Source organism: Gracilinanus agilis, chromosome 3 (genome assembly GCF_016433145.1).
Source record: "Gracilinanus agilis isolate LMUSP501 chromosome 3, AgileGrace, whole genome shotgun sequence".
In the NCBI taxonomy this organism is placed as follows: domain Eukaryota; kingdom Metazoa; phylum Chordata; class Mammalia; order Didelphimorphia; family Didelphidae; genus Gracilinanus; species Gracilinanus agilis.
Genome location: NC_058132.1, coordinates 445,304,540 through 445,316,640, shown reverse-complemented (window position 1 = coordinate 445,316,640; position 12,101 = coordinate 445,304,540). Strand labels below are relative to the sequence as shown.

Here is a 12,101-nt window from a genome sequence, read left to right as displayed (position 1 = left end):
GAAGGGGAAAGGAGGAGCATGAATCATGTAACCATGTTAAAAATGAATATTAATAAATGTTAAAAAAAAGAAAAAGAAAAAAAATGTGTCTTGAATACAACTTTTTTTTCCTGGAAGTCAGTTGTTAAATATTTAGTAACACACCCATGAAGACAAGGGATAATCATAGCTAGGAGGTCTAGTGCCATCCATGTATACATGGATGTTTCTTATTTCCCATACCTAAATTCCTGGAGAGCCAAGAGGCAGTGTGAACAACACAGCCTTACATTTGTTAGGAAGAGTACAGTTTGTGCACTTCAAGCATAACCTTAACAAGTTCAGGCAGGACTTTAAGAGTTTCCCATGAATAGAATTTATTAATCTAATTGAAATGAAAGTGACTTGAATGACACTATTATCTCTGCTATGGCTACAGCTGATAATAACACTCTTTGCAAAGGAAAAAAAAAGAACTATCATAAAAGAGCAACTCTTTTATTTCAAGTAAGTAGTTACTTTCCAGGTCTAAGCTGAGTCCTATTTCTAGGAGAGAATCACAAATTCTTGGAGACTGATGGCCAAATTTTCATAGGCAAAAGTGAAGTTGAGCATCAAGTTATCATTTGAGATTGGTAAGATGCAAAGCCAATCTAACAAAGATAGAGTCTAGCAATCTAGTTGGTTTCTTTAGCACACAGGTTATAGGGTCATGCTAAGGTTCTCTGGTTAGATCTTATCAGATATACTGTAGATGAAATAATCTGTTCATGATGTTCTAGTATATTTTGTATAAAATGCTACTATAGAACAACATCTTTATGTTCCTTTCTTGAATATAAACCCTCTTATAATTAGATGTCCTATTGTCAAACGTCAAAGCCACACAGATATAGAGAGATATTGATATAGATATACTTTTTACAGGGATATGGACTAGACCTGTGATTTCATTGGTATAAGGAGTTATTGATGAGTATCTCTCCTTCCAATGTGCATGGCTAGCACTAGTCTTAGAATTGTCTAGAGCACTGGAAGACTTCATCTGCATAATGTGTCCCAAAGAGAACTTGAACCCAAATCTTGGCTCTGAGGCAACCTCTTTATCCACTCTGCCATGCTACTTCTCTTTAAAAAAAAGACAAAGAAAACTTTTGAGTTTTGTTTTTTAAACTGACCATATTGGAAAACTCAAGAAATAGTTGGGTTTTGTCAGACATTTACACATATCTCCACTGCATGTGTGATTTTTTTAGGTGCACGTGTCACTCTTACCATCATCTCTATTAATGCAAAAGCAAAGTCAAGAAGAAAAAAAAATCTCCTTTTATCCCAGTTCTGGATTCACCAATCTAGCTTATTAAAGGACAGAGAAAAAATGAAGTCTCCAATGCCAATGCTTTTTTACAACTCTTAACCAAAGTTATTACTTTTATTTATTTGTTGAGTAAATGATATCTTGGTACTTCCTGATATACATAGCTATGTTTACATACTATAAGAAAAAATGTAGAGGAAAAATAAAGTCCAAGATCCTATTCAGAAGGAGCTTCTAATGAAATAAGTAAACATGGTTTGGGGACAGATTTCTTGGGATAGATTGTACTGTATGCAGGTCAGAAGATTTCATCCTAGCAAGGTACCCAACCTGACTTGACTTTGCCCTCTTTTGGGTTTATTCAGTTGTATCAACAACTGAGTCCTGAAGTTCCCTCACAGATCTTTACCATTTATGTTCAAAGTGACAGACTCACAGAGTATTACGCTAGTTTTAGACAGTGAAAAGTCTCTCAGAGATTACCTATTTCAACAACCTCATTTTATAGGCAAGGAATCTGAAGACAGGAAGGCTAAGTGACTTCCCCAATTATACATGACTATTTTCAGCCCACTTCAATATCCTTTTTTTCTTAATCAACTACTCAACAGAATGTATTAGTATCTCTGGCTAGTACCCAATATTTAACTTTTAGAGTGGTTTAAAATTTCCATCCAAAAAAGAAAAATGGGATGGTGGATGAGTCATAATTAAATGAGAAATAAAATTTTAAAAGTGTTTTAAAAATCAATAAATTCAAGACTAAAAAACAGTTCATGACTTAATTTCCCCTTATTTTAAATGTAGCCTGGAGTTAAGAACAAAATGATGAATTCACCACACCTTGAGATTTCAAGGTCAACTGATCAGATCACTAAGAGTTCTGAGAATATGTGCAAATCTTGCATATTTGGCCATGGAAATACCTTTGTTTGATTCATTTCTGAAATCTGAAAATTGGGCTTGGAGGCTTTTAATAAGTAGTTCAGTTTTGAATATGTCTCTTTCTAAGTGTCATCGGACTGATGCATGCACCAGAAAATTATATTGGATTATTCATAATGACTAAAATGATATCCTTAGGCCAATTTATACAGGGCATTAAACAGGGCCTTTTTAATATCAATTAAGCTAAATGTTAGCATAAGGCAATTCCAAGACCTTAGATTGCTTGATTTTCAGAGATAAAAAAGATCGACAAACAAAAAAAAACCCTCCAAATTTATATAAAATTCCACTTTTACAGAGATCTGAAACATATCATTTTGATCTGGTTTGTAAGTATAAACTCTCAAGGTAGAATATATTGTTAAATGAAATTCTTATCTGATTAGCCTATAATACTACATTTTTCTATATACTGATTGCATTTATTCTTACATTAGAAAGCAATATTATATATAACCTAAGGTTTAAGCCTGAGCATTCATATCTTGCTCTCCTCATTGGGGGAGAGTGATTATTCATTGCGCGCTATCTGCCTCATGGTCAAAGCTGACAAGACCTTGGAAGAGGAGAGGTGCTTTTCTTGGTTCCTAGCTCAAAGAAATTACACATATGGTTCTAGGCTCTCTCCCAGGAAAGACCCCTGGAAGCAGAGAAAGATTTTGAGAAGCAAAGTCAACATACATAGAAGAAAAAAAGTAGAATCTTTTGTACATGATCAGGCTTAAAAACTGGGTTAAATATACAATTAAATTCAAATGATAAAACAGGCTTGTTCTCAACTATGATGAGAAAGAAATCTATAACATTTAATTACTGTGCAGTTTTTTAAGTCTCTCTTTGAATATTGCCTGTAGATCTAAACCAGCTGCATGTTTTAATGGCAAAATTCAGAAAGAAGTAGGTTATTATATTTACTAGATTTTTAAAAATAGAATATATTTGCTTTAAATTTTCAAAGTGTAATTATGTTTTTTTATCAAGCCATCTTAACTCACTAGTAGAGTAAGTTCCTTGAGGGATTGGGTCTGATCTAAATTCCCCATAATACCTAAGAGCCTGTTCTTTTTGGATGATCAATAAAAATGGATGATCAGAAAATCCCAGATTTTGGAAGAAGGATCTTACAGGGAACTGGATCCTCTCAACTTACATATGAAGGTGCTGAAGGTAAAGTAATTTGACTGGGGTCACATAGTAAACCAAATGAAAACAGCAGCAATGATGGGAAAGGTAGAGGATTCTACAATAATTTTTTATACCAGTGGCCATTAACACGGGGTTCATGGATATAGAAATTCCATCAATTATTTTAAAACAATTCTTTGAAAAGGTTTCTTAAGTTCTCACCAGACTTCCAAATATGTCTATGATATAAAATATTTTTTTAAAAAAGTTTAGGACCCCAGTTTTACACAGCAACAATCTATAAATCTTTATGTACAGAATATTTATGCTTGAACACATGGGTTGAGGTGGATATGATTGGGGATGTAGACTTGAAACTACCACACCAATGCAAATATCACCAATTTGGAAATAGGTCTTGATCAATGACACATGTTAAAACCAGTGGAAATATGCATCAGCCATGGGGGTTAGGGGGGAAGCTCGGGGGATGAAGGGGAAAGTAAGAGCATGAATAATGTAACCATGTTAACTTTTCTAAAAAATAAATATTAATAAATGTTTAAAAAAACACACACAAAAAAAGAATATTTATAGTTGACAGTTAAAAACTATCACTATATCTCAAGACTCTTGGCTATTTCCAAGGTATTTAGAATGAGATTTTTAAAAACTTTGTTAATCTCTTCTAATAGACTTCAAGCCAAAGACAGAAAAAGAAATAATAATTTTACTAGGTTCTGGGCAGTAATTTTGCTATTACCTCACTAAATTGAACATCATATGACGAGTGAATTAAATTTTTTAAAATTCTTGTTCTCAACTTTCAATCATCTACCTAAATAAAAGAAATATATCTCTGAAGGACTTTTTTTTTACTTATAGTAAGGGATATGCTGAAGTCAGCTCTAATAAACTTAAGAAATCCAATTGTTAAGTTTTTAGTGTGAGCATTTACATCACAGAAATTGTCAAACAATAAAAATTAGGACTTTGTTTTTGTTTTGCAAATTGTCTAAACTTAAGAAAGTGAAGGAGAAAATCTTAATAATAAAAATTAAACTGAAAAGTGTTTATTTGATATGCCCATTTTGAGGGAAAGACAATTGTTAAAAATTTACCTGCTCACTAATGCCTATTGGGATTCCCACACTTAAAATGGTGAGAGGAATAGCAGCAAAGCAAGAATCATCCTCTTTTGGGGGGAAATCAGGATCAAAAATATTATTACACATATAAAAGTATATAGAATATAATATCCAAACCCAACAAAAAAAACTAAACTAATAAATTTCAGAATAAGGGATAGGTCAAGATTTATATACCCTCCTTAACACTGAAACTCAAGGAATAGCCAATAGATTTCAAAAAGCAGGATGGTACCCTAGTATGACTGAGAATAAACTATTTGTAAGTTGTATTTGGATATGGAAGAAGTGGGAGGAAATAGCTGGGAGAGATAACAATAAAGCCTATAAATTAAATGCAATCATATTAAAAGTCTGAGTAAAATTTGACTGTAAATCAAACCATGTGACTTGAGTTTCCCAACATCATGCTTCCTGCCTGAAAAGAATTGGTTTTGGAGAGATTGGAAACCATAAAAGCAGTTATTCAACCTGTTTTGTGAGATGTTGTGGTATTGTGGGTGTGTTTGTGTTTCTTTCTTGACTCAATCACTGCAGAAAAATTGGTAATCTGCTTTGGTAAAAAGTTATCTCACCAGGGGTGCTATATACAGAAAAAATCTGGGCCAAAAATAAATAAATAAATAAAATAACTGAACAAACAAACAAACAAACAAACAAATAAATAGATGAAATTATAAGCTCCTACCCAAGTGTTCTTACCTCAGAAAAACAATCTATGGGGAGTAAAAAAAGGGGCCCACTTCTTTGGAAATAATTTTTTATTTTGTGATCAAAAAAGAGTATTAGGATAGTGTAGAGCTTTCAAGAGTTTCTCTCCAAGGGCTAAGGAATTAAACTTGGGCCATTGGAAACCTCTATAATAGTGCAGATTAAACATTTTAACTCCCTTTTTTTACTTGATCCAAAGAGTAAGATTTAATTAATCTATAATTGCATTGGTGAGGAAAAGCTAATAGAAAATATAATAAAAGCTCAACCACAACAGGATATCAATATGCTACCACTGAAATATGACATAAACACATTCTCCATTAGGCTGTACACTCTTTGATTACAGTGGGGGGGGATTTATTAGTGTTAAATTAGCCTTCTTGTTATCTAAAAGCAATAGAAATAGACCAGGAATTGTAAGGGGGAAATGAATAGTACAATTTCAAATACAAAAGGCTAGAACAAAATACCTTCACTCTGGATTTGACCAATGCGTATATAAAAATGGCACAAAAAGCTAAATGTCCTGTATCACAACATCTTCTCTTCAAAGACTAAGGTAATTTAAATATTTCATTAAATGTCTTGGGAAACAGAAATAAAACACTGAAAACAAAGCTATGATCTACTGTTATAGCCAAAAAAGCTTATAGAAATATTATAGCTTATAGCTTATAAGAATATTATAGCCAAAAAGCTAAACTTAGCAATTAAGCAGGGGATTTTTTGGATAACGTCATGCCGGACTCAAGCAGGGCAGTTATCTCTCTGACTCACAGTCCCAGGGACAACTCCTGGCTCGAAGCCCCAGGGCCCCTAGATGAAACAGCCTTGAAGATTCCTAGACAGAACAGCCTTGAAGATTAAGAATCATATCCTGTGGCACCTGGAAGCATCCCTACTCCCTCTGTCTAGCTATTAGCTAACCCTAAGACAAAGGCACCTGTATCCCAGAAACATATATATATTCCTTATTCTGAATGCCCCCTCGGGACTCTCTTGCTGAGTTTCCCCAGTGCGTACTGGCAATAAAGCTTTCTCCTGCTTTGATTGCATTGTCTCGTGTGTTCCTCTGGAGGCCACCCATTTTGAACCCTAACACTACTTAACAAGAGAATAAGACATCTGAGTTTACTCTAAAGTCTCACCATGTTAACATTCTCACCATGAAGATCTTATCTTTTCTGCACAGTAAATTAGCCAGTGTTTTGCCAGTCCCATTCTGATATCTCACTACTTTAGTGATATTAGCAATTTCTGTTATCTAGCATAAAATTATTTGTAGACCCAGACAATACATAAACTCAGTCCCAAATCATAGGCACCGCCAATTAATGTACTTAGAGTAAATCTTCAGAAACAAATGAAGGGAGGGGAAATAGGAGCATGGTGGTATTGTGTAGGAGACTGGAAAAAGTATGAGGATTAGGAAATCTAAGAAATTTAGAGAGTTTAGGAGATTTTTCTTTTGTTTTTACTTTTTTAATTCAGCTAAAAAATCACTTATAGACTAATTCAACTGGAAGTGAGGGAGAGGAGAATGTATAAAAATAACTATGAATCTTTGTTTTCTAAACAAAATTTTATTTTTATTATGAATTTAAGTATCAATATTAACATTCTAGTAAGCAAAGAACAGAAAAGAACTATACACGAATATGTGAATTTCTTTTACTTTCTTTTAAGTGTATATATTATTTAATATAATAGCAATGAAACTGCACTGCTTATCCATGTCCCCATCTGAATTTCTTTCTCCAAGATGTACTTTAAATGTTTCATTGTTTTTTTAATTCTTCATTTTTGCATCACTATTACTAAGTCAACTCCCACCACCTCCCATAAAAGTCCTCCCTTTTAACCAATAGATACAATCAAGCAAAACAAGTCAACACATTGGTTATACTTAGAAATACATGTCTAATTCTTCACCTCTTATCTGTGAAAAGTGCTTCACCATTAGTCTTCTGAAGTTCTGATTGGACCATCCATTGATCAAAGCATAAAATCATATAAAATCAGCATTGTGTAAATTGTTCTGATTCTGCTAATTTCTGTTTTTATACATGTTTTCATACAAAATTTCTCTGGCACCATTCTATTTGTCATTTTTCATATGCAATAATAACATTCTTATTATATTAGTGTTCTATAATCATTTTTGCCTTTTATCTCCTTGGGTGGGATATATGCCTAGCTGTGGTATCATCAAAGGCTATGCACATTTTAGTGACTTTGGGAGGACAATTCAGAATTTTTTGTTATCAAAAAAGAATAGTAAATAAACTGAGTAGAGTAGGTGGGTGTGAGGAAGGATAAAAGAGAATAAGATGATTGGAGGAGGAATGAAGGTATGGTTAGGTATATAGGAGATAAAGGAAATGGGGTATGTAGGAGAGGGCAGCTCAGACAGGTTTATTCCCAGAGGCTTGAGACAGAGAATACAGGGAGGAAACCAGGGCCAGTAAGAAACGTTTAGGTTTGACTGGAAGGTTTCTCTTGTTAGTTTCAAAGTCTCCTGAAGGAGGGGTCAAGAGGGCCCCTCCCTGCCAGTGAAACTGATGGCTGGAGGAAGTCTTGAAGGTGGGTACTTCCTGTCAAGATGGATGCCCCAGCTGTCTCAAGAAATAAAGGAAAATGATTCTTTCCTCTTGGCCCTTGTCTTAATTTTCGACACAATGACTCACCACAGGGTTTGAATAGGTAACAAGGGGATTTATTAATACCGGGGTCAGTCAGAAGGGGGGAGGGGTTCAGGATTTTCTAACTGCTGCTAGGGAAAGGGGTGAGGGTGGGGGATGGGTCACGGAGAGGTTTAGACAGAGAGAGCGACTGGCTCTCCCAGTCAGGAAGATTTGACTGCCTTTTAAATAGTCTTTATCAAACCTAGGGATACTTATTTGAGGATACTCCAATTATCTAAAGAAACTAAAACCCACTATATTCAATCACCAAGCCCTCCCTGCCAATCAGAACACAAAGGAAAATCAGGAAAGGGGAGGGATGGAGATGGGAGATCAGGGAGAGGTCCAGAGAAATGAGATAGGTCCAAATTTCCCCAAAATAAAATAAGCACAGGCCAAAGCCAAAGCAATTTGGCCAAAGCAGAAAGGCCAAAGCAAAAGCCTCCAGCCACAGCAAAAGCCAGAAGGCAAAAGCCCCGTCAGTTGGAACTTCACCTCTATTTATCGCTTTAAGTTCTAACTGACTTTCTGAACATTCTATGATGTTTAACTGACGTTTTGTCACCTTTAGAAATTACAGAAGCAAAAAGTTTCTGTTAGCCACCTTGCATTACACTATGCACATTTTAGTGACTTTGGGAGGACAATTCAGAATTGCTTTTTGGAATGATTGGACCAATCAACCCTGTATCAATGTATCAATGGCCACTTTTCTACTATAACATATTTGTTCAGGTGCTGGAGATGTGGTAGAACTTCCAAGTCCTTTAATTTACATGTTTCTTATTATTAGTGACTTGGAATATTTTTATATGATCATAATAATATGCATTTCTTCTTTTGAAAATTTTCCTTTTAATTCCTTGTCTTTTCATTGTTAAGAGAATGATGATACTTCTTATGTATTTTTAGCAAATGCTTATATATGTAAAATATGAAACCTTAATCAGAATAATTTTTGCAAAGATTTTTTCTTCATTAACTTTTACCCTTCTGATTCCATTTAAATTGATTTATTTAAACAAATTTATGTTTCAAATTTAGGATTTTCCATCTGTGTCTTATATACGTAATGTGTTCCATTGATCAAATTAAAATATTTTTGTAGGGGGAAGGGAGAGGAGTAGGGAATATGTCTAAGATTCATTGGCAGAAGAACCCTTGGATAAAGAAACTCCTTTTGACTTTTTTTAACCAGCATGAAATAGCTTAAATGATTACAGATTTGTATGATTGATTGAGATCTAGTTCTGCTAATGCTCCTTCTTTCCCACGTTTTTTATTATTTTGGGGGGCAATCATTACCTTCTGTTATTCCAGATGAATTTCTGGACATTGAGTAACTCATTTATAGATTAATGATATGTCATCAAATTTATAAATTAATTTTATTAAATAGGTTATATAAATCAATATATTATTTATGAATTATATTAAATTAATTAAATTAACTTAAATTTTGTAAATAAAATATATCATCAATTTTTATATTGATAGCCCAACCACAAGTAATTAATATCTCTCTGGTTATTTGTCTTTCTGTTTTTATCACTGCATTTTTTTCTAATGGGAATTTTTTTACATATATGTATTATTAATTTGAGTATCTTATTAGCCATGTCCCTAGGAGTTTTATACATTGTATTTAAAGGGGTCATAGAGAATAAAATAGTAACAATGATACACATATACAGGACCACGCATATACACCTGTGGATATGAAATGAATAGCATAAGGGCTAAGTATTTATAGGAATAGTTTATAGACAGAGAAATAGATAGCAAAACAACAATTGCTGAGGATTTCAGTGTTCTCTTTTCAGACCTAGATAAATCTAACAAAAAAATAAACAAGAGAAAAAAACTAAGGATAAGGATATAGAATTTAAGAAAAAGTTTGATTTGAAAGACCTCTGGTATCTACTGAATAGAAATTAAAAGGGTTATACATATTTTGAGGCTTTACTAAAATAGATCACATGCTAGTGCTTAAAAACTTCATACAACTGCAGAAAATCAGAAATATACATATGTGCTTCTTATGACCACCAGGCAGTGAAACCAGCTGAAACTAAATGAAATCAATAAGGGGCATCTAAATAAATTAATTAATTTAATAATTAAATATAATACTAAAGAAAAAATCACAAATATGACAGGTAATATTGCCAAATAAAAATAATTTCAAGGAATTTACAATGACAATCAACTGAAAAAATATATAAAGCACTTTGTAGATCTTGAAGAGTTATACTATTATCAGTTATGGTTATTAGCATTGTAATAGGAACTTTTTTCTTTTTTTATTAAATTTTATCATTCAAGGCTCAGGTCCCATTTCTTCTACAACTTTTGATGAGCTAAAAGTCCTCTTCTGTCAATATTAACCTTAGTAGACCAAAACCTGGCTCATGTTAAGAGAAGTATTTCCTCAGATAAAAGCCAATGGGGAATTTTAGCTTCCCAAAATGTTTTAATTATTAGTTTTCTGCCCTAGCTAACTCTTTGAAGTTATCTTGGTAGCATGTAAATCTAACCCCTAAATCGACACATTATGAATCTTTAAGTGTATTTTAATCTGTAACCTAACTCAGTCTATTTAAGTAGGTTTGTTACCTTAACAGATATATGAGATTATGACTCTGCTTAACTAAATTTGTTCAATTTTTATGACATTGAAGAAAACATGTGATTATGAATGGTTTTTTTTTTCCTTTAACTTTTATGGTCTAGAAGAATGTATGAGATTGTAATGTGTAAAATATTTTTTCTCTGTTTCTCTGATGTAATTTTGTCTATAAGAGGCCCATTCTTCATTCAGGTTTATTTTTTTTGTCCAAGACCTGAACCTGTACTCAAGCATAATAAAACCTAGGTTGTTACTTCTATAATTTCTGCATTGTGGTAGATATATTCTAACAGGTACCTATATGAACTCAGAAAGGAGATATTTCTCCCATAATGGTGTTATTAATATCATTCTTATTTTTACAATTTGATTCAGATAAAAATCATCCTAGGAAAAGTAAGTATGCTTCTATTATCCCATTATATTCAATGTTCTAAGAACTATTGAATATGTGGATGAAAGTTATCTTTTTTAAATGAAAAAAAGTATTAGAATGAAAATTAATTCTCTGTAGGGTCACTAAAAGCATTCTAAGTACAATTTCTATAGCAGACAAAACAATCAGGATAATGTGCATTTCATATTCACAGATAATTTTGATCTCCTCAGCCAGATCCTTATGTTTAAGTTTTTCTTTTCATACAGTTTAAATTACAAGTATTTTGGACAGGAACAGCTAATCAAACATTTTCCTTGAACAATGGGAAATCACAACAAAAGGAACAAAAATAAAAAAGAATAAGTACCTATTAAGGTCAACAAAAGTAACAACAAACAAACCTTCAAAAATATAAAATACTTAAAATATCAGAATACCCAGTAAAAATTTAACATAATCTATTACCATAAAGAACTACAAAAGGAAAATCTTCTATTAATGGATTTTCTGGAGCATTCTACCAAACTTTTAAGAAACAGTTTATATATATATATATATATATATATATATATATATATACCACAAAAATTATTCTCAAAAATAGAGAATACACTCCACATCACTCTTACAACAAGATAAATGAAGTCCTGATACCCAAACCATAAAAGGATAAAGCAAAGGAAGAAAACTGTTGACCGCTACAAATAATAAATATTCATTCAAAATTAGGAATAACATCCTGACAGGCTTGGAATATGATATTCAGAAAGGCAAGAAAACTGGGTCTACAACCAAGGATCACCTGCCCATCAAAACCGACTATATATACGTCCAGGGGAAGGTTTGGGCATTAAACAAGATAGAAGATTTCCAAGCATTGGCACAGAAAAGACCAGGACTAAAAGGAAAGTTCAATATCCAACCACAAAAATCAAGAGAAACATAAAAATGTAAATAAGAAGCAGAAGGGAAAGTAAGAAAACTCATATTTTTTAAATTTGCCTCTTTTAGGGTTTAAATAAGATGTAACTATATTGTATTCCTATGTGGAGAAATGTCATGTATAATTCTCTGTAGTGAACTCTATTCACTATTATAGTATTCACTACAATAGTAATTAGAAGAATGATTCATAGGGAGAGGTTGGAATACTAAATGTTCTAAGATGATATGGGGG

The 12,101-nt window shown here is 32.8% G+C and overlaps 1 pseudogene; it reads left to right on the top strand.

Annotated features, from left to right (window-relative positions):
* The first annotated feature begins 3,327 nt into the window (after window positions 1-3,327).
* The window catches only part of LOC123241685, a 46,581-nt pseudogene continuing 37,807 nt past the window's right edge, over window positions 3,328-12,101 (top strand).